The sequence below is a fragment of the Paramisgurnus dabryanus genome, chromosome 8, assembly GCF_030506205.2.
Source record: "Paramisgurnus dabryanus chromosome 8, PD_genome_1.1, whole genome shotgun sequence".
Lineage (NCBI taxonomy): Eukaryota > Metazoa > Chordata > Actinopteri > Cypriniformes > Cobitidae > Paramisgurnus > Paramisgurnus dabryanus.
In genome coordinates, this window is record NC_133344.1 from 13861845 (window position 1) to 13883135 (window position 21291).

Sequence of the window (21291 nt, forward strand, 5' to 3'; positions counted from 1 at the left end):
GGACGCGAATATTATGTCAGAGTCCAATGCTTATGTTTTATGTAAGCGTTACATGTCCGTGTATATGTAAGAGCTTTCTCTCATATTGGTGAAAAAAGATCGCGCAACTTTCACACGCTTGTAAAATGAAATGAAAGACGCGCAGATCAGCTGCGTTTTATCAATGAAAGGCTAAAAATAGTGTTTGTGCTAGAGGTCAGAAAAGATGAAAAACATTTATCTCAGTACCTCAGATTACATAAATGGGTGGAGAGACGGCGTGTGTCTGTTCGAACACATTAAACCACATGCGTGTTTACACTAACAAGTGTTATGCATAATCATGCTAAAGTTAGCCAAGGAACTATAAAACTTCAAGTTTACAACATAGACTGTATAGATGTAAACGAATATGCTGAATTACCTGTGGAGAAGATATAAAGTGCAACTTCAGTGTCCCTTGAGCCCCATCTTGGAAAACTAACTCCAATATTGACTTTGGTCTTGATGTTTTTCCTGTCGCGTTGTCGTTTAAAATCCCCGTTTCGCTTCCATGGCGATTTGTTTTAATGTCCTCGAGAATATGTCTTCAACAGGCTTTCAAATCAAAGCATTATTCATAGATCGCAGGTTCATCACGGTTTGCAGCTGTCGCAGCCGAAGGATTCAGCTACGCAGGTCGTAGGCTGCATACGTCATCAAGCCTGGTTTATTTAAATTAACTGTGAATTACATTCACAAGTCATAAGCATATTACATCAATTTACAATTAACTAAGAATAATTGTCAGCTTTATAATTGTTAATATTCTGAAATAAGACTGTCTTGATGACGTATACCGCCTACACATGCAACCTCCGGAGGCTTCAGCTATCGGGCAGCGTGAGTGTAGAGTGAAAGCGCGAAAGGCGGAGCTTGAATTTCAGGAATGTCCCTCGTCGGCGAATGTATTTCAAAGATGGAGACACAACATGGATTCAGCCAGAGAGCGCTTCGACGGTATGCATTTTAAATAGCAGATTCTACACTTACAAGAATGCTTTGATTAGTGGGGTGGAAGTAATTACACATGAATGAGCACATACTTTTGAAAGAACACATGGGTTTTTGCTAAGAATTAACTAAATAAAGTACACAGTAGAGCTTTAAATTAAAAACCATTCCGGGTTGATATGCAGGTCTTGAGCGCTGAGCAGACGGATTTAGGAAATATTTCTGTTATTGTGCCAAAATTCAAAGTTTTGAAAGCATTTCAGTCAAGAATGTATGTTTTTTAAACAAGAATCTGCAGTAGGTTCATAAAGATATCGCCTATTTAAACATTTCCTTCGAGATTTTGGCGATGGGAGCTCCAGATAATCAGCCGGTGCTTAGGGCTCATATATACCGGACAACGGCGCCTCATCTCGGCCAGTCTCGCTGAAAATCACCGCTGGCTGTGACGTCAATGTAGTGTTTAAACTGTGGATAAAATTCATTTCGGGTAAATTTAACGGGCAATCTTTGGTTTTATAAGTCTATAAGCAGTGTTTCTTTGTATAATTTGTTTGTAATTTGTAAATATTAATTGCAATAAGGATTAATATGAACTGGGTTTGGACGTAACTTCAGCTTTAGGACCTAGGAGGTCGCATTTCTATAGGATGCATTCGTCGATTCGCATGCTGCCATTGGTGGTCCAGATGCAACTCATTTTGAGTGACAGAAAAACTGACCAATCATACTGTTCCTCTGAATGGGTGGGTTCTCTTATCACTAACTTTCATAGATATGTATGCATTTATTATGACAAATTCTGCTCGCTCGCTCGCTTGGTTCGTGTTTTAAAGATAAATGTGACTTTACTGCGGTCTTTTTCGGTTTATTTAGTTTTGTGTTAATTATATCCACAAAGTATTCTAATAAATTGGTCATGTAAAACTATTCTCCGCTGTAAATTAATTTTGTGCTCAATTGTGACGCCCTGTGTTGAATTTTCCCGCGGAAAACATGAACCATTGCTGACTGAATTGTTTGACAAAGGCCTCTTACTGGAGTACAGTATCATTACTGAGGGGAAATATAACATTATTCATTTAATTCCACAAAAGGTGAGTAAGATATTAACGTAAATGTATAAGTTGTCTTTTTATAATGTTTAAGCTTTCTACATAATGTAAATTGAACATGTATTATTATTATTATTAATTTTGCGACCTATTATCTAAATTGTGTGTTCATGAAGGCCTGTACTTCAGTTTCCTGCAGGCAACGTGAAACATTGCTGAGGGAGAACTTTATTCACACAAAAGGTGAGGAATATTATTAAATAAATATATTGTACATATTATATTGTGTATATAGTGTATGTGTGTGTATATACACATGTGAGTAACTTGGTTAACAAATAAATATGTGACTGTATCCTATCGTGTGACAGAAAAAAATGTAGGGAAAAGATTTGCCCTAATTATAAACATAGATTATATATCTTTTCAAACATTTTTTTGATATTATTTGTAATTCCAATGAGAATTTATTATCAGTTTTCAATATTACTGCACATTTCAAACACACCTAATAAGCCACAAACTCAGATGAACTCCATTGCACATATCTTCCAGTTTTCTTTAAAACATTTTAATATAGAAGTTTAATGTGTGGATTATTTCGATATTCAAGCTGTATACATTTATAAAGGTTTTAAGACATAATTGCTGTTTAATGTTGCAGGATAATGATGAAGAGGCGGGACTTGGGCAGCTTGTGATGGTTGTAATTGTAAAGAATGGATCTTCTAGGAGTGGCAGCCCAAGGGATGCTGGAATTGTTATCGAGGCCTTAAAGGTGTTCACAGGGCATGCTTTATCCTCCTAGGATTGGATCTATGCATTGAATCTCCAGTATCCCAGGCATCTTTTCAGGTGTTTCAGAAACTTTTCTTGGAGCTGGATTCTTCAACGTTTATAACCTGATAAGTCTAAACTGCTGTCTGATTTTCTGGGTGTGAATCAATGTAACAGAACACAAACATGGAATCTTTCGTCGGGAAATGTGGACAGTTCTTTAAAGACTGTAAAATACTTTTTGAAGTGTACACTGTTACAAATACACTGAAAAAAATTATTATGGCCCCAATTAAATGAAGCATAATTCAATTTAGCTAGTTTTAACTATTTAATTTAAGTTTTTGATTTTAATTAATATATATTAATAGGTTTTAAGCAAATTACATGTCTTTTAAGTTTCCAGTCAGGTTTACGGTCGATCTGAAGTTGGGATATTTCAGCACTGGAGTTTTGCTCAGTCGGTCTATTTTCACAGTAAGTACTATTTCATGTAATACAGCACCTTTTATTACATTGAATATTTTTATAAACTTAAAATACGCCGTTTATAAGAGAGCTCCTCCAGGCGAGTGCCGGAGGCAATCACAGCCGTTACGATATAACGTAAACAAATACCACACGACTCCGAGAGCGATATTGCTTTTATACAACAGTTCGACGGCACAAGTTTGAAAAACAAAAACTAGAAAACATAAACAAGTTATTTTAAAAGCCTCTTTGTTTGGGAACAACTTTCTTCCGCCACGGATTTGAAGGCCAGAATGACAGGTAACACTCGGCTGTTTTGAATCTCATAATTACTCAATGGACGAAATAGCCGTTTCTTAATATTACTGTTTCTTGGTCACAAGGTGTCGTTTTAAGATTAGTTCAGTCGAGAATATATATGTATAATATTCAAATATGCAGTCGATTAGTAAACATAGCGCCTGTTTGAACGTTTGCTTGGGAAGCTTCGGTACGTGGGAATCAGAGAGCGGACGTCAGTGTTCACTCGCCCCGCTGACCACCGCCCTCTCTGGGCTACATTTCATACAGGGATTCCCTGGCTCTGATGTCGGGCCCTGTCTGTTTTTTTTTTAATTGTCAGAAATGAGATCAAATCAGCAGTATTTGATGTCATGAAACTATTACTTGTTTTCTTATTCATATTTAGTGTGTTTTGTGTTGTTATTGTTTTGGCGCGAGGTAAAAGTTAATAAAACCATATTTATGTAACGTCACTATTGCTTTCCCAATTAATCTTAACGCGATACGAGCACTCGCTTATTATTAGACTTTGTTCTTGTCAGTAGCCTACTATAAACATTTTTTAGTGTCAGAGAGATGTTTTTTGCATGCTGCTTATAAAAATATCAGTGGCGATATCTCACAACATGTTTTAATATTCACGTCACGATAAATTCATTATCAATTGTCAAAATTTAAAAGCTGCAGTGCTTACCTGCAGTTCCACTGTGTTTTTGCTTTCTCGGTGTTCCTTCATATTGGGATATTTCAGGTATATTTCAGGTCCAAATGTAATGGGACAGTTCGCTAAAAGCTGTTTTATGGACATTGTGAGAGAATTTGGGAGATTCATATCGCATTTATATTCTGTATTTGTTTTATTATCATATGGTTTTATATACTGAGTGTTTTCATATTTTAAAAGTTGAATATTAATGTGTCACCTGAATAGAACTGTTTTGCGGTTAAGTTTTGGTTCATCAAAAGGACACTGAGTGCATTGCCCTTTTGAACTAAGTTTATTGCAAGTGCATTGTTAAGTTTCCAATAAAAGCGCAGTTGCATTGAAACAAAAATAACTTGCTCTGTAGCAACGAAGCAAACCTAATTGCTGATTGGTGGAAACTAAAAGGTTGAAAACTAAAAACCTGACAATTGGTCAGCTCAAATTAGCAAAAGTGACAGACACAGAATTAGTGGCTGATGCTATGGAAAACACAGAGTCTGGTTTTTAAAAGGTGTTAAAAAACAGGAAATCTGTGCGTTGCAAGCTTGCAATGAAACTATAAGAATAGGAGTTGTGATTTTGGAGAGTGAGTTCAGCTGTCATATCTGTTTGATGATCATCAGGCTGAGCCAGTATTGTGTTTATGCTGTCTAGATACAATTCTTTAATAAAACAAATTATTTTACATATCTCTCTACTGCATCCATTATTCCATCTGGAAAATCCACGACAACATGAATTGTGTATAATGTGGGTTCACAGCCACAGCGTCCAAATGCCAAACTTCAGACCATAACATGCTTCATTTATGAGGAAATTATTACAAATACAAAATTAATGTCCATTAAACAGCTTTTAAGTCAATTGTCCCATTACATTTGGCCTATTTAAACGACTGTAATTCCTAAATCCTAAAGACCAATTGGAATTTGTGAATACCCTCTAAATAAAGCTCAGAGTGTGCACTCTGTCCCAATATTAATGGAGGGCACTGTATAATATATGGGGAACAGGGGTGTCATAGTTTTTGTAATTACCCTTGCCTGTAGACTTCTCAAAGTATTATGAATCAGAACAATCTCTAATAACAGCTTATTTTTATTTAAATGTAGGAAAGTCAACATGATGACTTATTGAAAGACCCGGAAAACATCACCATGGGCATATGTGTAATCAAATAGAAAGAAGGTGTTCTTTGAGACTATGACGATATTGGAGCCGTTGTTGGAGTGATGATTCTTGAGCCGCTCAAATCTGTGGCACAAGCCTGCATTGATGCTGGGTACCTTCTATGTGCTTAATTTGCCGTACCCCAAAGAACTAAAATACTACTATGCATTTTTTGAAAATTCATTATGCAGATGGATTCTAAAGCTCACCCCAAAAATTCAAGGACTGAAAAACGTTTTAATACTGAAACTTTGCAGCAGACATGTATGTGCATCCTTGGCCTGAAATGTTAGTCCAGATGTCATAATGTTTTTTATTTAAGATCTGGGAATCAGTAGTTTTAAACATTTTAATAATGCTTTTAATGATTCATGAACAAATGTACTGTTTTCTGTAAAAATCTAACACTTTTTTATTAATTAATGTGCAATATGTAAAGTCAGCACTACTGTTTTTGACTTTTGTGCAGTTTTAACATTGTTGTTTTATTGAATCACAAACAATGTGGCCTCTTTCCACCTGTGTTTTTTATTTTATATGTTGTGAATGTGCAGTGAGCACTTGTTTTAAACACTTGTACACACAAAGAAATTGTTTAATTAATGATATTGCTTGTAATCTGTTGCCACACTTTTATTGAGTAGATATGGCATAATATATTTTATTGTATAGTGCTAGATCTTTGTCTAGTAAACCCAATATTTTTGTTTAAATTTTATTAAAAAATTTAATTGCAAATTGCAGTTTTTCTTTTTGAATATGTTAATATTTAGGAGTTTATAGAGTAAATCTAAATCAATTTTGATTTGTTGAATGCAATTAATGATATTGCTTGTAATCTTTTGCCACAATTTTATTGAGTAGATGGGGCATATTATTTTTTACAGTGTAGTGCATTCTGGGTCAATGATGCGTTGTCGCAAAATATTACAACAGTTTACTATGGTAAATACCATGACATCTGCTATAGTTTTTTTATGTGTTTTGCTCTCACATTATGTTACTCTCTGGTTCATATTGAAAGGGCTAAATAGAAGGCATTGATGTTTTTGTATTTTTATTGGCATCCATGTGTCAAGACCACTTACCACCACGACACTGTAAAGAAACAGTCCATGAAATTAATGAAAGTGAATGCGCGGAACAGTGCCGAAACATTACAAAATCCGTAGAGTTAACCAGGCACACGCTTAAATCATCAGTCCAGTTTATTACTTCATTTGGAGGTAAGGAAGTGGAGCATGCTAATGGTCAGTGTTGCACATCTAAATTTACAAATAAAGTAAGAAATGTGTCCCAAACCGATGCTGTTACGCATCTTCACGCTATTTAAGTGGGTATACGGAAAAAATTCTTCACCTTTCCTAATGGGTATACAGCGTATACCTGCGTATCACGTAGACTACACTGATCAGGGCCCGGTTCCCCGATAACGTTCACTCTTAGCGCGCTAAGAAGACTCAAAAAGATATATCTTACCAAAGTTGTTTGTGTTCCTAAGTGTGTTCCCCGAAGTGTCTCTTAGGAAGCTTCTTAACACGCTGCCTCTAAGAACGACGTAACAATGACGCTGTCCCAAGTGAAGGTGCTGAATTATTTGCAATCGATCTCTCAGGGATCGATTTTCCACTTCACGTGAAGGTGCATTACAGCGTTAAGAACGACAACACGTTCTATACAAATGGAACATTACTCAAATTATTCCAGTAACATTTATTTTAACATAGTTTAGTTATCTGTAAAATATAGACTATTAATTAAATTATCAAATTGTCAGTAATACGGGTAGACGAACCGGGTATCCCTCGCTAATCATCCACCCTGCTTATTCCGTTGTGCCACTTGTGCCGCTTATTGATGTGGGTTTAACGACTTAAAAAAATTATATAATACACTTTTACACTAAAGGTAAGGTACTTTACAATCAGAATTACTTGGCAAGCAGCTACCTCTGTTTAATGCGGTATTGCTTGTCACTAATGTTTTCAATAAAAAACAACCTATCTACAATAAACAGAGAGAGTTAGATAGAGAATATGGTCTGAGAAGATCCAGCAGCTCCATAATGGGTTGTCTTGGGAGGCAATTTTTTTTATTTAGCCACGTCAGGCAAATTGTCAAAAGGTTTTAAGTGTTGCCTAATAAAAAAAATTGCCATGGACTAAACGGTTACGGGGTTACCGGTGTTACGGGGAAGTTTGTCCCCCTTTTTTACCTTTAGTGCAGTGTTTTTATAGCGTTTTTATCACATTATACATTTATTCTTTATATACATTGACAGTTTTAATGGCTACTGAGATTATTTTTACAGTATGAATCATATTATATGTATAATATATATTTATAATGTATGGAAACATAACAGTTTTAAAACAAACAGTGAAGAGAGAAAAACGGAAAAAGACAGGCTATATGTTAAAAGACATAAAACTGTCAAATATGTAATATTTAATAAATTGTATAATAGAATATATGATATTATTGCTTTTTAGTATAACCAATTGAAATCTTTAATCTTTCTAAATAAATTATCAATGTAACGTGATGAAAACGCTATAAACATAGAGGGAACAGACTTCAATGAGGAACAAACACCGGCGCCGTCTTTGATTCATTAGTTCTGACACCAAATAAAGTCAACTGCATAAATAGTCCTGTATCCATTGCAAACATATTTTATTATAAGTCTTAAAAATGTCCATATCATAAAATCATTGTCACCATACCATAGTTTGACTTGTACTGCGCTGCGCTGATTTCTAAAGACTGCGGTGATAGCGTTTTGCCTTCAAACAACGCTAAGAGAGAGCTTACGAATGGTCCAGACCAACCTTACGAAAGTGTGACTTACAGAAGATATACTTAGCGTACGAACGTTTTGGGAACCGTGCCATAGAGTTAAGAGAGAGGTTAAGGAATAGGTTAAGAACTACTTAGCGATAAGAACGTTTTGGGGAACCGGGCCCTGATCCTTACGCTTGCCCATTTTTCCTGCTTCTAACACATCACCTTTGATGACAAGTGTAGGTGATGTGTTAGAATATAACATGAGAAAGCAAACCAATAAATCTGTAAAATCAGCCGGGCTTTAATCTAAAGTTCCCTTTTCAGCGCAAAGAAAAGAAAGATTATTCTGATGTTAGGTCCTTTATGGAAACCCACAGTCAAAAAATGATTCTTTAATGTCAATATGATGCACTCTTATATTTAAGAGTGTAGACAGCTACTTCAATCTACGATAATACTGTACAAAAACTATATTTTAAAACAAAGACTGACTGGGTTAAAATGCACAATACCTCTTTGATGATGGTATACGGGCTTTATGGGAAGTTTTGACTGCCACAGCTGCATACAGATCATTTGAGCTGTGAACAACATATGCATTAATATCACAACAAGAAAGGTAAAGTGTATTATTGTATGTTTTTATAAATATATTTATGTATGTTTACTTTATCCCTTTGCTTGATTATTTTACACTTAAAGGCATTTAGATCAGCAGAGATATGTGGCCGGTTGCATAAAACTTTAAGAGTCTTAAAAGTTAGTCATGGATTTTTTTCTTCAAGACTGATCATAACTGTTTTAAGTATGTTACATAGAAAGGTAGATTGGTCTAATTTAAATCCAAATAATAAAACTGATTAGCCCTAACTAATTGCTAGTTAGTCAGAATCATTCTTAAGACGCAGTCTTAACGTCACGGCTATGTTTATGCAACCGGCCAATGGTAAGAAATTACTATAAGAAATCGGACACAGATGCATGTTGGCCCCTTGTATCTCAACTTATTAACCCTCTGGGGTCAAAGGGGTTTTCATGGCCCTGGAGAAGTTTTGACCTGCACTGACATTTTTTCAGTTGCTTAAAAACATAATAAATAGCAAAAGTCTCATAACATGGAGTTCAGCACAAACTAAGCTACAATATTTTATGAGCAACATGTATGTATGTTTGTATTTTTGAGAGATCTAGTAGTCTAGAGTTTTTTTTCATTATAATGATGTGAAAATCATTCTGCCTACTCATTCACATAAAACAATATATTGATTTACAATTTCTAAGACACTTTCGCTTGGGAAAGGCTGTATGCGAAGAGGCGTGAAAGCTCCTGAATAATCTGTGATTGACAGCTGAGGAAACAAAAGACTTGCATAATAAGCCACATAATGAGCCTTGTAGGAATGTAAGAGGAATGTAACTTTATCTGTAGTAAAACCATGATAAGGTTTACTTGGGAATTTATAAAAAAAGTAAATAGAATGTAAACACACACACACACACAATCACACAATATATTAAATTATTATTATTTTTATTTAAGCTTTCAAACAGCATCTCATATGTGGCACTGGGTCCTTGACAGACCATTAAAAATTAAATGAATATTTTATATTAAGTCATAATAAGTAATTTTGGACCTGGTACAGGGTCCGCCGTGTAGAGGAGGTTAAATATTTTGTTATAATTTCACAAGTATACATTTAAAAAACATGGTTTTACTACTGAAAAAGTGCAACCATGTTTTTGGCTACAAATACTATAGTGTAGGGGTGTCACCAGCAGGGGCGCCGTAAGGGGGGGAAAAGTTAGGACGATTCTAAGGGCCCATGAACTTTTGAGGGCCCCAGCCAAGGACTGTGCCGCATACGCAACCCCCTTAAGCTGAGCCCTCTTAGCTCCGCCCCGTCTTTACTCTGCGTTTTAGCGCCGTCTTCAATCCACGGTCTCACAGTGCGCGTGAACTTCACAAGAGAGCAAGGTGTGTGTATTTACTGCTATTTCCTATGATATCTGCATATGTGCACTTCCTTATTATAAATGCAGTTTACACAATGTGACGCAGGAGCAATACAATGCAGTTTTCTTTCCACTGTAATAAGTCTTCGCTCTGTTCACCTCAGTTTAAAAAAAAATCAAGGTGATTTATGTTCCCTGTTTTGTGTTATGATTCTTACGCGAAGTCAGCCCTTATAAGCTGTTTAATTAACGTAGCCCGTATAAGCTAATTAACATAAACTAGAAATGCGATCGGTTACACACTGTTTTGTTTTGTAACGCAATATGCCAAGGAAGAATTTTTATGCAGTCGTAAATCGAGTTGGTTGTGATATTACTGAAAAGCAACTAAGGCTAAACTAGTCAAATTTTGTATATTAAAGCTTCTCAACTTGCAACAGGTTTAAGAAATCAATGGAAATCTATGTCGTAATCTGCTATAGTTGTCATTCATTTCATTTTAGAGCCCTGAAGAATCATTTAATAACAGTATAGCTGTTTTCTTAAAGAGTAACTAAACCCTAAACCAACTTTTTTTAGTTAATGATCTGTAAGAATGGGGTTTTATTAGTGCTGTTCATTGATTTTAGTACGTTTTTTGACATTTGGATATAAAGTGTTTCAATACTACAATATATGGTGTAAAAACGTCTGAGTGCTGCCCTCTTCAGGTTGAACGGTGGCTACTGCAGTTGAATTTTCCTATTGAATGTTGGGTCCAAAAAATGCCTCGTGATGTAAGCAGGTTCAAGCTCACCACGTCGCTTTGGTCAAGCATTGTTGACCCAGTCTTATTTCAGGCAGAATGTACATAGAAAAGATGCATTGTTGTTTTTTAAATGTTACAATGTCATGTGTGTAAGAGCTCAAGTATACAGTATGTCACTAAGACTGTCTCTGAAAATCAGACTAAGCCTCAAATCTTATTGTGAGATAAAAAGCATCACATTTCAAGCATTAATTTCACTATGATTTCAATCGCTGACATGACATTACTCAGTCAACATTAAAGATATCAAGTTTATATTTTCACAAATGTTCTTTACATTATATAGGATGATTTTATGTGGAAAACAGTAAATCACAAAGAAATACTTCAGCTGAGTTTTCACAGGCATGGTCACATTTATCTGTAATCTTTAAGAATGTTGCATTTTCTCTGAATATTTGATTTAATGTACTGTATTTTTCAATTAAATTTGCATTGCACAATAAATTATCTTAGCTGCAGACATTTTAGGTATCTATAAATACTGATAACTGTGGTCAAAACAATAGCAAAATAAATAGTTCTGTATTATTAAATTACAGACAAAGATTTTGAATAGCTACAGTAGGTTGGATTGTATGTTTGGTACGAAATGGGTATGGGGGGGCCTGACCCCCTATTTTTTCATGGGGTCCAAAATTGCTAACGGCGCCCCTGGTCACCAGTGCCGGGTTAAGCCTTTGTGAGGCCCTGGGCTAACGCTGGTTTGAGGCCCCCCAATATACACTGAAAAAAATAGGCTGGATTTACTAAGTGCCCCATTGCGAATTTTTTTTTAGTAAAACTTACTAAAAAAAGGGATGCAAAAACGATGCACTGTCTATATTTTTTAGTAAATCCAGTGTTTTTTACAGTGTATGTGCAACATTAAATGGCTAAACTTATTTAAATAAATTAAACAATATGATCAAATAATTTTACAATCAGAAATAGACCAGAAAATAACATTTATTTAATAAAACTTACAACAAAAAGTGCTTCTTTCTGCTCTTCTTTAAAGAGAATTCTTCAATTAAATCATTAAAATCAAGTTGATGCAAAAGTAGGCTGAAATTATTTAAATAAATTAAACAATATTATCAAGTAATAATTTTACAATCAGAAACAGCCCAGAAAATAACATTTATGCAACTCACAACTAAAAGTGTTTCTGTCTGTTCTTCTTTAAATATAATTCCTCAATTAAATTATTAAAATCAAGTTGACGCAAAAGTAGGCTGAAATTATTTAAATAAATTAAACAATATTATCAAGTAATAATTTTACAATCAGAAACAGCCCAGAAAATAACATTTATTAAATGCAACTCACAACTAAAAGTGCTACTGTCTGTTCTTCTTTAAATATAATTCCTCATTTAAATTATTAAAATCAAGTTGACGCAAAAGTAGAAGAGCCCAGAATTCTCAGCCCGAGTCCGAACTTTTTAATTCTCCCCATTAGGAATCTGTTTCCGCAGATATAGTTACTGCATCGCGTATGTTTGTGAGTAGAAGTCTGTGCTGTCTGCAGTGAGGTTTTTATAAGAGCAGCACAAACTTTTTAATAGTCTATTTAATATGTAAAACTTGAATTTGAAATAAAACTTACTGCGGAGAAGTTAATGAGATCTCTATCGTCTCTCTTGCTACGTGACACGACAATTATTTATTATTTCAAATCCGTTTACAAGATAAATATATATACATTGTGTTGTTAAACTGATGAAATTATCTTGCTATATACGCTATATTTATTATGAGAAGCCTTTTCTTTTTACTGTTACACTGTAGACAGTAATATATGTATATAATAAAAAACTCTATGGTCGTGAAAGCACATTATCCATTATCTGTTGGTTCATGTTGGTCTAGTTTAATTCAGGGTAATCCTTTAATAAAATGTATAATATGTTATAAAATATTTTATTGTTTTGTAATATTCACAGCACACATTCTCTCGGATCGTTTTAAAACATTTTAAATCATTCTGCAAAATTCCGCATAGATTTTGCAAAAGAAATCCGCAGAAATAGCAAAAAATAACTGCTTACACAGCTTGTACAGCTGTACTCTTGCAGCAATTAAAGCAGTTCAGTTTTGTTTTAAATTGCAAAAATAGTTATATTTCTTTTTTATTTACATTTTAGAGCAGTTTTTGTTTGTTAAAGTTTTTATGATAAGTAGTGGTTAGTGGCCGACAGCAAGTTGACGACATGTATGATGAATTGAGCCTCTCAAATCAACACTTGCCTATAATAACAACTATTTAAATAAATATTTTCAGCATATCACAATGTTAGTTTAAACGTTTATTATCAACACATACTATTTTTAAAAAGCGAAGGCAGGTTGCTCTGCTGCTTGCAGTTGCAACGTGTGCAGAAATAAAAAAATGAAAAGGGCTATACAAAACGAAAGGAAATAAACATGAAACAGAATAACATGCATATTGCCTTATCTTACAACTTCGCTTTTGCATATACATTTTTTTTAATGTAAGGACTTACCACAGAAGATGGCTATTCATGCATCCATCCAACAGTTAAACTAAGAAAAAAGTCGATCCATACACAAACAAGAAATAAAGACACAGCCTTCTTACACGAAATTAATACAGGGAGAAGTCTTTAATAGATTATGTCTTGGATGCTGTCCGCATAGATTATGTACAGTATCCAAGGTTTTAATCTAGTACTCCATTTATAATTTTTCCTGGTGGGCTGAAGGTCCCAGAGAGACCGCGGCCTTGTACAAGAGTGGAAATGATCGATGTTATTTGTCGGCTCTTAAAGGACAAAATATCCCATAAGCTATTACGTAGCTATTATACAATTTTTTTCAGAACATTCTTGCGACCCAGTGGTTGGGGGCCTCTGCTCTAGGTAGCACTTACGCCTAATTACGTCAATCAAAATGTTTTTAAAAACTCAAAATAGAATTGTCTCGGAGGCCCCCTAGTGTTCTGGGCCCTGGGCTGCAGCCCATGTTGCCCATTAGGATAACGCGGCCTTGGGTGTCACTTTTCTTCAAATCCTCGATTCGATTACATTTTCGATTCTAAGGCCACGATTCGATTCGATTCTCGGTTTTGAAATTATTAATTTTTTTTAAAGACAAAAATTATATGCCTTTATTATTATTATTATTATAGTTTCACATTAACATGCCCATTGCATGCTTTTCCTTGCATGGGGGTTTGTGGGCTTTACTTTACGCGAGAGAGCATGTATGTAGAGAGAGGATTCCTTCTTGCACGCAGATGGACTTAATACATGCGTCTTGGACTCCTCCTAGCATCTGAAATAAAACCGGTGCGTCATAAGCAGCTGTGCTTCTCTCTGTCTCACGTGCACGTGCTCTCGCATCTGTCCACAGTCTAAACATAAACTAAAGTAGCAATCCTAACGTATTTGTTCAGTTTTATGCGTTTTATGCAGGCTAAGGCAAACTATCCCTTTTGTTTAAAATATAACCCGCTGCATCTTGGCGGCTCTCTCACGCACGTGCACAGAGCTGGGCTCTGTCCGAAGGCAGATCACTAGGTAGTAATCCTGTTTATGATATGCATTACATGGAGCAATTCATCCCTCATATTTAAAATATAAATCGCGTTCCGCTGGATCTATGATTTTAAAGGCACCTCTGAGAGGTTTATTTTCCCCCGCTTGACAAGCCGACCGGACGTGACATGGGGACGTGGCAACACCGTCGATCCCATTTTTTAATTCGAAGTTAGACTTAATTTCGATCGATTTCGATTTAAAATCGAAATCGTGACACCCTTACTATAGTAATAATGGTAAATTTAGTAAGGGATGGAGTATATTTAGTTTTTATTGAACCCTGGTATAGGTACTGTTTGGCCATCGTAAAAATGAACACAGGGTTAGTTTTTGGTTGGCCAGCGAGAGAATTGGAATTGAACTTCGACAGTTAATGATGACGTAGAGCGAGAACACAAGGATGCAAAATCGCTGAAAAAAACACATACTAAGAAACAGCCCTACTGTCCAGCAGAGTTCAGCTCCAACCCAATCAAACACACCTGAACCTGAACCTAACCCTAACCCTAACCTAAAAAGTAGAGTCAGATGTGTTGAACCTGGGTTGGAACTAAAATATGCAGGAGGGTAGATGTCCAGGAGAAGGGTTGGGCACCCCTGGTCTAAAGCTTCACCTGAAAACTACAGGTAGGAAAGGTTTTATCAGGGTTGGAGCTAAAATCTGCAGGACATCGGCACTCAGGACTAATGCTGCCTACCCCTGAATTAGGTAATGAATGAACTAATACAATTGTAAATATGTTTTGATATCTGAAAACTTTATGCTGCAGAGTTCCATAAAGCGGGTAGGGTTGCTTGCTTGCACAAAAGGTGTGAGGTTGTCAGCATAAACTTGTATAATTCTCTGTATTTGAAATTTCAAATGCGCAACACATTTTATAAATTTACATCCACTACCATCTATTTAGTTGGTGCCATTTAGCGGCTACACACAAGTGACGTTTCTTGAAAATCTGAAATAGCAGACAGTTTTCTGTGAGGCTGGGGTTTCAGGTTTAGGTTAGGGGAAGGGAATAGAATGTACAGTTTGTATAGTATACAACCATTACACTGTGGAATTTCACCACAACACATACTGTACAATTTTTTTTTACATAAAACAAATGTACAGTTAACAGTTTTAGAGACTGACATGGGTTAAATTGCACAATACCTCTTTGGTGATGGAAAACAGTCTTTAGGGGAAGTTTTGACTCCCACAGCTGCATACAAATCATTTGAGCTGTGAACAACACATGCATTAATATCACAATAAGAAAGGTGAAGTGTGATACTGTATGTTTTTATAAATATATTTATGTACAGTGGCGTGTTTACCCACCATGCAAACCACGCAATTGTGTGGGGCCCCACAGGCCTGGAGGGCCCTCTACTGGCCAAGAGTGGTTAACTTATTTAATGATTTCTTATTTTATGATTGCGGGCAGAGTTATAAAAAGGGGAGCTTGGTAAGCATAGTTTCGAAAGTATGTTGCGGAGATGTGGGAGTATGCATGCAGAATAATTTTCGTGCCTTAAAAAGCATACTTGCAAGAGCACATAAATAGGCTAGTTCACGGGCGAAAAAGACTCCACGCGAAAGCGCACCTCTGCTTAGCACGCACAAATGCTGTCACACATTTAAGTGCTGGGATGAGCGCTTCCTCGACTCTTTCTGTGCTCTCGCAACTGCACAACATTCACTCGATTGTCAAGTTTAAGACTTTGGCCTTGACACCTGTGATTGGTGGTATGGTTTGATCAGTGACACGCATCTTTGGTTCCAAACTCGTTGTGAAATACAGGAAGAAACATAATAGGCTATAAAGACACCATGCTGAGGTTTAAATCACGCAGAAAAAACATTAATCATATTCTGTATCTCATCAATGTCATCAAAATCTTATCTTTAGTGTTCAACCCCAAATCAGAAAAAGTTGGGACACTGTAGAAATTGTGAGTATAAAAGGAATGGAATAATTTACAAATCTCATAAACTTATATTTTATTCACAATAGAATATAGATAAAATATCAAATGTAGAAAGTGAGACATTTTAAAATGTCATGCCATATATTGGCTCATTTTGGATTTCATGAGAGCTACACATTCCAAAAAAAGTTGGGACAGGTAGCAATAAGAGGCCGAAAAAGTTAAATGTACATATAAGGAACAGCTGGAGGAGGACCAATGTTTAGGAATAGGAATGTTGTCTCATTCTTGTCTAAAACAGGCTTCTAGTTGCTCAACGGTCTTAGGTCTTCTTTGTCGCATCTTCCTCTTTATGATGTGCCAAATATTTTCTGTGGGTGACAGATCTGGACTGCAGGCTGGCCATTTCAGTACTCAGATCCTTCTTCTATGCAGTCTTGACGTTGTAATTGATGCAGTATGTGGTCTGGCATTGTCATGTTGGAAAATGCAAGGTCTTCCCTGAAAGAGACGACAGCTGAATGGGAGCATATGTTGCTCTAAAACTTGTATAAACCTTTCAGCATTGATGGTGCCTTTCCAGATGTGTAAGCTGCCCATGTCACACGCACTCATGCAACCCCAAACCATCAGAGATGCAGGCTTCTGAACTGAGCGCTAATAACAACTTGGGTTGTCCTTGTCCTCTTTAGTCCAGATGAAATGGCGTCCCAGTTTTCCAAAAAGACCTTCAAATTTTGATTCGTCTGACCACAGAACAGTTTTCCATTTTGCCAAAGTCCATTTTAAATGAGCCTTGGCCCAGAGAAAACGCCTGTGCTTCTGGATCATGCTTAGATATGGCTTCTTGTTTGACCTATAGAGTTTTAGCTGACAACGGCGAATGACACGGTGGATTGTGTTCACCGACAATGTTTTCTGGGAGTATTCCAGAGCCCATGTTATGATCTCCATTACATTAGCATTCCTGTTTGTGATGTAGTGCCTTCTAAGAGCCCGAAGATCACGGGAATCAAGTATGGTTTTCCAGCCTTGACCCTTACGCACAGAGATTGTTCCAGATTCTCTGAATCTTCAGATGATTTTATGCACTGTAGATGATGATAACTTCAAACTCTTTGCAATTTATCTCTGAGAAACTCAGAAAACTATTTATCGCCGCAGCATTGGGGGAATTGGTGCCCATCTTGACTTCTGACAGACACTGCCACTCTGACAGGCGTTTTTATACCCAGTCATATTGCCAATTAACCTTATAAGTTGCAAATTAGTCCTTAAGCTTTTCCTTATATGTACATTTAAATTTTCTGGCCTCTTATTGCTACCTGTCCCAACTTTTTTTGGAATGTGTAGCTCTCATGAAATCCAAAATGAGCCAATATTTGGCATGACATTTCAAAATATCTCACTTTCAACATTTGATATGTTATTTATATTCTATTGTAAATAAAATAATGAGATTAGTTTATGAGATTAGTAAATTATTCCATTCCTTTTTTACTCACAATTTCTACAGTGTCCCAACTTTTTCTGATTTGGGGTTGTATGTCTAGTCTACAGTATATACTTGTTGTATCTCACAGAGAGCTATGTGATTCATATTATAAATCCAGGCAATAACCAACTCAGTGTTTGCAGGTGTTTGTTAGTTCAGTTTGTTAGATCAGTCTGAATTGTAATCTAATGCTTCCCCTTTTTTCTTATTAGTTTAAGTTGCAGTACTGTATTTATTTTATTTGAAATTTCAAAGCAAAGGATGTATCGGAGAGGGGCTTAAAAAATATTTGTCTGTACAAAAGGGGGGCCCGGTGGAAAAAGTTTGGGAACCACTGGTTTAAGGTAAAACCAAGACATTAACACCAGAATAATTCTGTATCATTTGAATAAGACAATGGGCACTATTTGTATTTTTTAAATCAAAAATTTTTTCTTATACCAAACTGTAAAATTTGTTGTGTTAACCAGTTCAAAATAAAATAAATATGGTTTATATATGTCCAAATTGTTCTAGATATTCAATATTATAGTTGTGCAATTCAAATAAAAAACTTTAGACAATGTTGGTGTCATGATCTCGGTCTTACCGGCCGCTTTGTCTTTGTTTCATTATGTGTTGTGTTTTGTTTTGACAGCTCCACACGTGCCCGCCTCCCACCTGGTGATCTCATTGGCCCTCATTTATCAAAAGTGCGTACACCAAAATTCCAGCGTAAACCTGGCGTACACCCAAAACCACGGTGACTTTGAGATTTATCAATATGGACGTTGGCGTACGGCACGCTCAAATCCTACGCCTGCTCAGGAGGTGGTGTACGCACATTTTGAGTTAGTGCAGAAATGCGCAAAAACTTCCTAACACCACAAAACGTACTGACAAACTAAAATATATGATATATTATGACCCACTGTAAAAAACATAGTAATTATAAACTGCAGTGTTTATTTTTATGCAACAATGTTCAATGTTTAATTTGTGAGACTTTACCAAAGCATTTGATTTGTATGCACATGTATTCCTTCAGTTGAGAGCCTGTGCGCTTTACGTGATGTTTCAGAGCGAGCATGTGAACGGAGCTTAGTGGGAGCGGAGCGTTGAGCGGTGCGGTAATATTACCATCAAAGCGCCTTTCCGAAAATTCCGCAGCACCGCTCGTTGAACCCAGAACGCCCTTTGATAATTTGCTAGTTCGAGAATCTGTAAAAACGTCTAGCAATAAGTTATGGAATTCAAGCCTTATACATAAATGTAAAGTAAAAATCAAAGTTAAGATTGAGCAGGAAGAAAAAATTGAAAGGGACTGCGGAGAGACTGTAAAGAGTTAGCAAATATTCATCCTGGAATCTGAAGCGGCACATTGCAAGAAAGCACAAGGATGTGCTACGAAAACATGGTAATGCAATAAAAGGTTAAATAAATACAGATGAGGTAAGGTAAAATGCTTGTGTTGAATGGAGCCGTATCCGATCATGATGACATGCGGACAAAATTATGGCCACGAATAATTTTTTATGCTATGGACACTTCTTTTTCTTATTTAGTCTAAAGTATGACCATAAATTTAGAATTTGTTCCCAATATTCAACAGTTTGTTCCTTGGAATTAATTATTATAATATTTAGAATATTTCGTAATTACTATTACAATTATTATTACTTCAAATTATGAATTAGCTTAGCTAAAACATGTGGATGTCGTGGAAACAAATTGTTAATTTGAATTATATCCGGAGCTCCGTATCAAACTGGATCTAAGATACAGCTAACAAACAACTGTATGTAAATACAGAACAACACACTACAAAAGTTACTACATCATTTTAAAATATTATATAAAAAAATTAACTGAACCATTAAGCAGACATAGAATTTAGATGTAGGCAACAGTAAATATAATAATAATAAATAATTATTCTTCTAAATATCAATTAATAATAAAAATAATAATAAGAATATTACAAATTGTCATCCAATTATTAATGTGTCTTTAATCCCACTCTTTAAACTGCCAAATAAAACAATTTTGTTTCTTTTCACTTCCCCGGATTCTCTTCTTTGCCGTCTTTCGTGTGTCAATGGCGTAAAATGAGGGCGTGGGGGAGGCGGAGACTTGAATTTATATGGGCTTGTTATTCTAATGATGCTCGTTTTCGGCCGCGGCATTTATGAAGGGCAGATATTGCGTACACCTGAATATCAACGATACGCACAGTTTCATAAATCAGGCGGTGAGAGGAGTGTAAGCATAATCTTACGCCAACATATACGCCCGTTTCTACGCAAGTATGATAAATGAGGGCCATTATCTCTGACTCTTCTCACCAGCGTCACACTCCTGTTCTCATTTATGCCCAATCCGGTTTGATTTAAAATTCCCTCGTTTCCTGAAGTTTGTCTTTGTATATTCATGCCCGCTAGCCTTGTCTAGTTCTAGTCTTGTCGTGTAATATATAGTTATTCTAATTATCATCTGTGCTCTCTGCTGCCTTGCCCCTTCAGATTTCCCCGCTTAGTCATTTATTACCTGTGGATTGGTTTCCCGTCTGACTGCTGGATTATTCTCATCTCTACTCTCTCGCTCGGCTGTAGTGGCACAGCCGAGTTTGCGCTCCGCCTGTTGTGGAGTCCAGCTTCTGAGCGCTGTCCAACATCTGTGCGCTGTCCAGCGTTTACTCTGCGGAAGACATTATCAGTAATCTCTCTCTCTCTCTCTCTCTCTCTCTCTCTCTCTCTCTCTCTGTGCCCCCGCCAGTATATCATCATTGTGTATTTCGGATGTGCTAGTGGATGTCCCACGGCTGTGCTGTGTTTCCCACTCAAGTGACTTTCCCGAAAGGATCCCGTTGTGCCCTGCCACTAAAGTGTTATCTTCTCCTCACGATATTCTCACGAGGACACTGAGTGGGGGGCCCAAGGTACTTGGACATTGCTTAGGGCCACCAAAATGGAAAACACGCCACTGTTTATGTATATTTACTTCATCCCTTTGCTTGATTCTTTTATACTTATACAGATGCATTTAGATCAGCAGACATATGGTAAAAAAATACTATAAGAAATCAGACACAGATGCATGATGACCCCTTGTTTGTCACCCTTTTACCGACATTTTTTTAGATCGTTATAAGGTTGCTAAGGCATAGAGGAGTTTCTAGGCATGTTCTCGTATACTAACTTACCAAGCCAAAACTCCTGCATACGTAAACATAGCTCACCAGATGCTATAAAAGTATTGTTAGTTTAGGTCAGTGGTCACCAATCCTGCTCCTGGAAGGCCGGTGTCTCTGCAAAGTTTAGCTCCAACCTTATTCAAACACACCTGAAACACATTATTAGCTGCTTTAGATGTGTTTGA

The 21291-nt window shown here is 36.3% G+C and overlaps 1 protein-coding gene across 1 annotated transcript in view; it reads right to left on the bottom strand.

Moving 5' to 3' along the window:
- LOC135771900 (sialoadhesin-like) overlaps positions 1 to 21291 on the bottom strand; it is a 38154-nt gene that overhangs the window by 1527 nt on the left and 15336 nt on the right. The gene's annotated exons all lie outside the window — the stretch shown is intronic.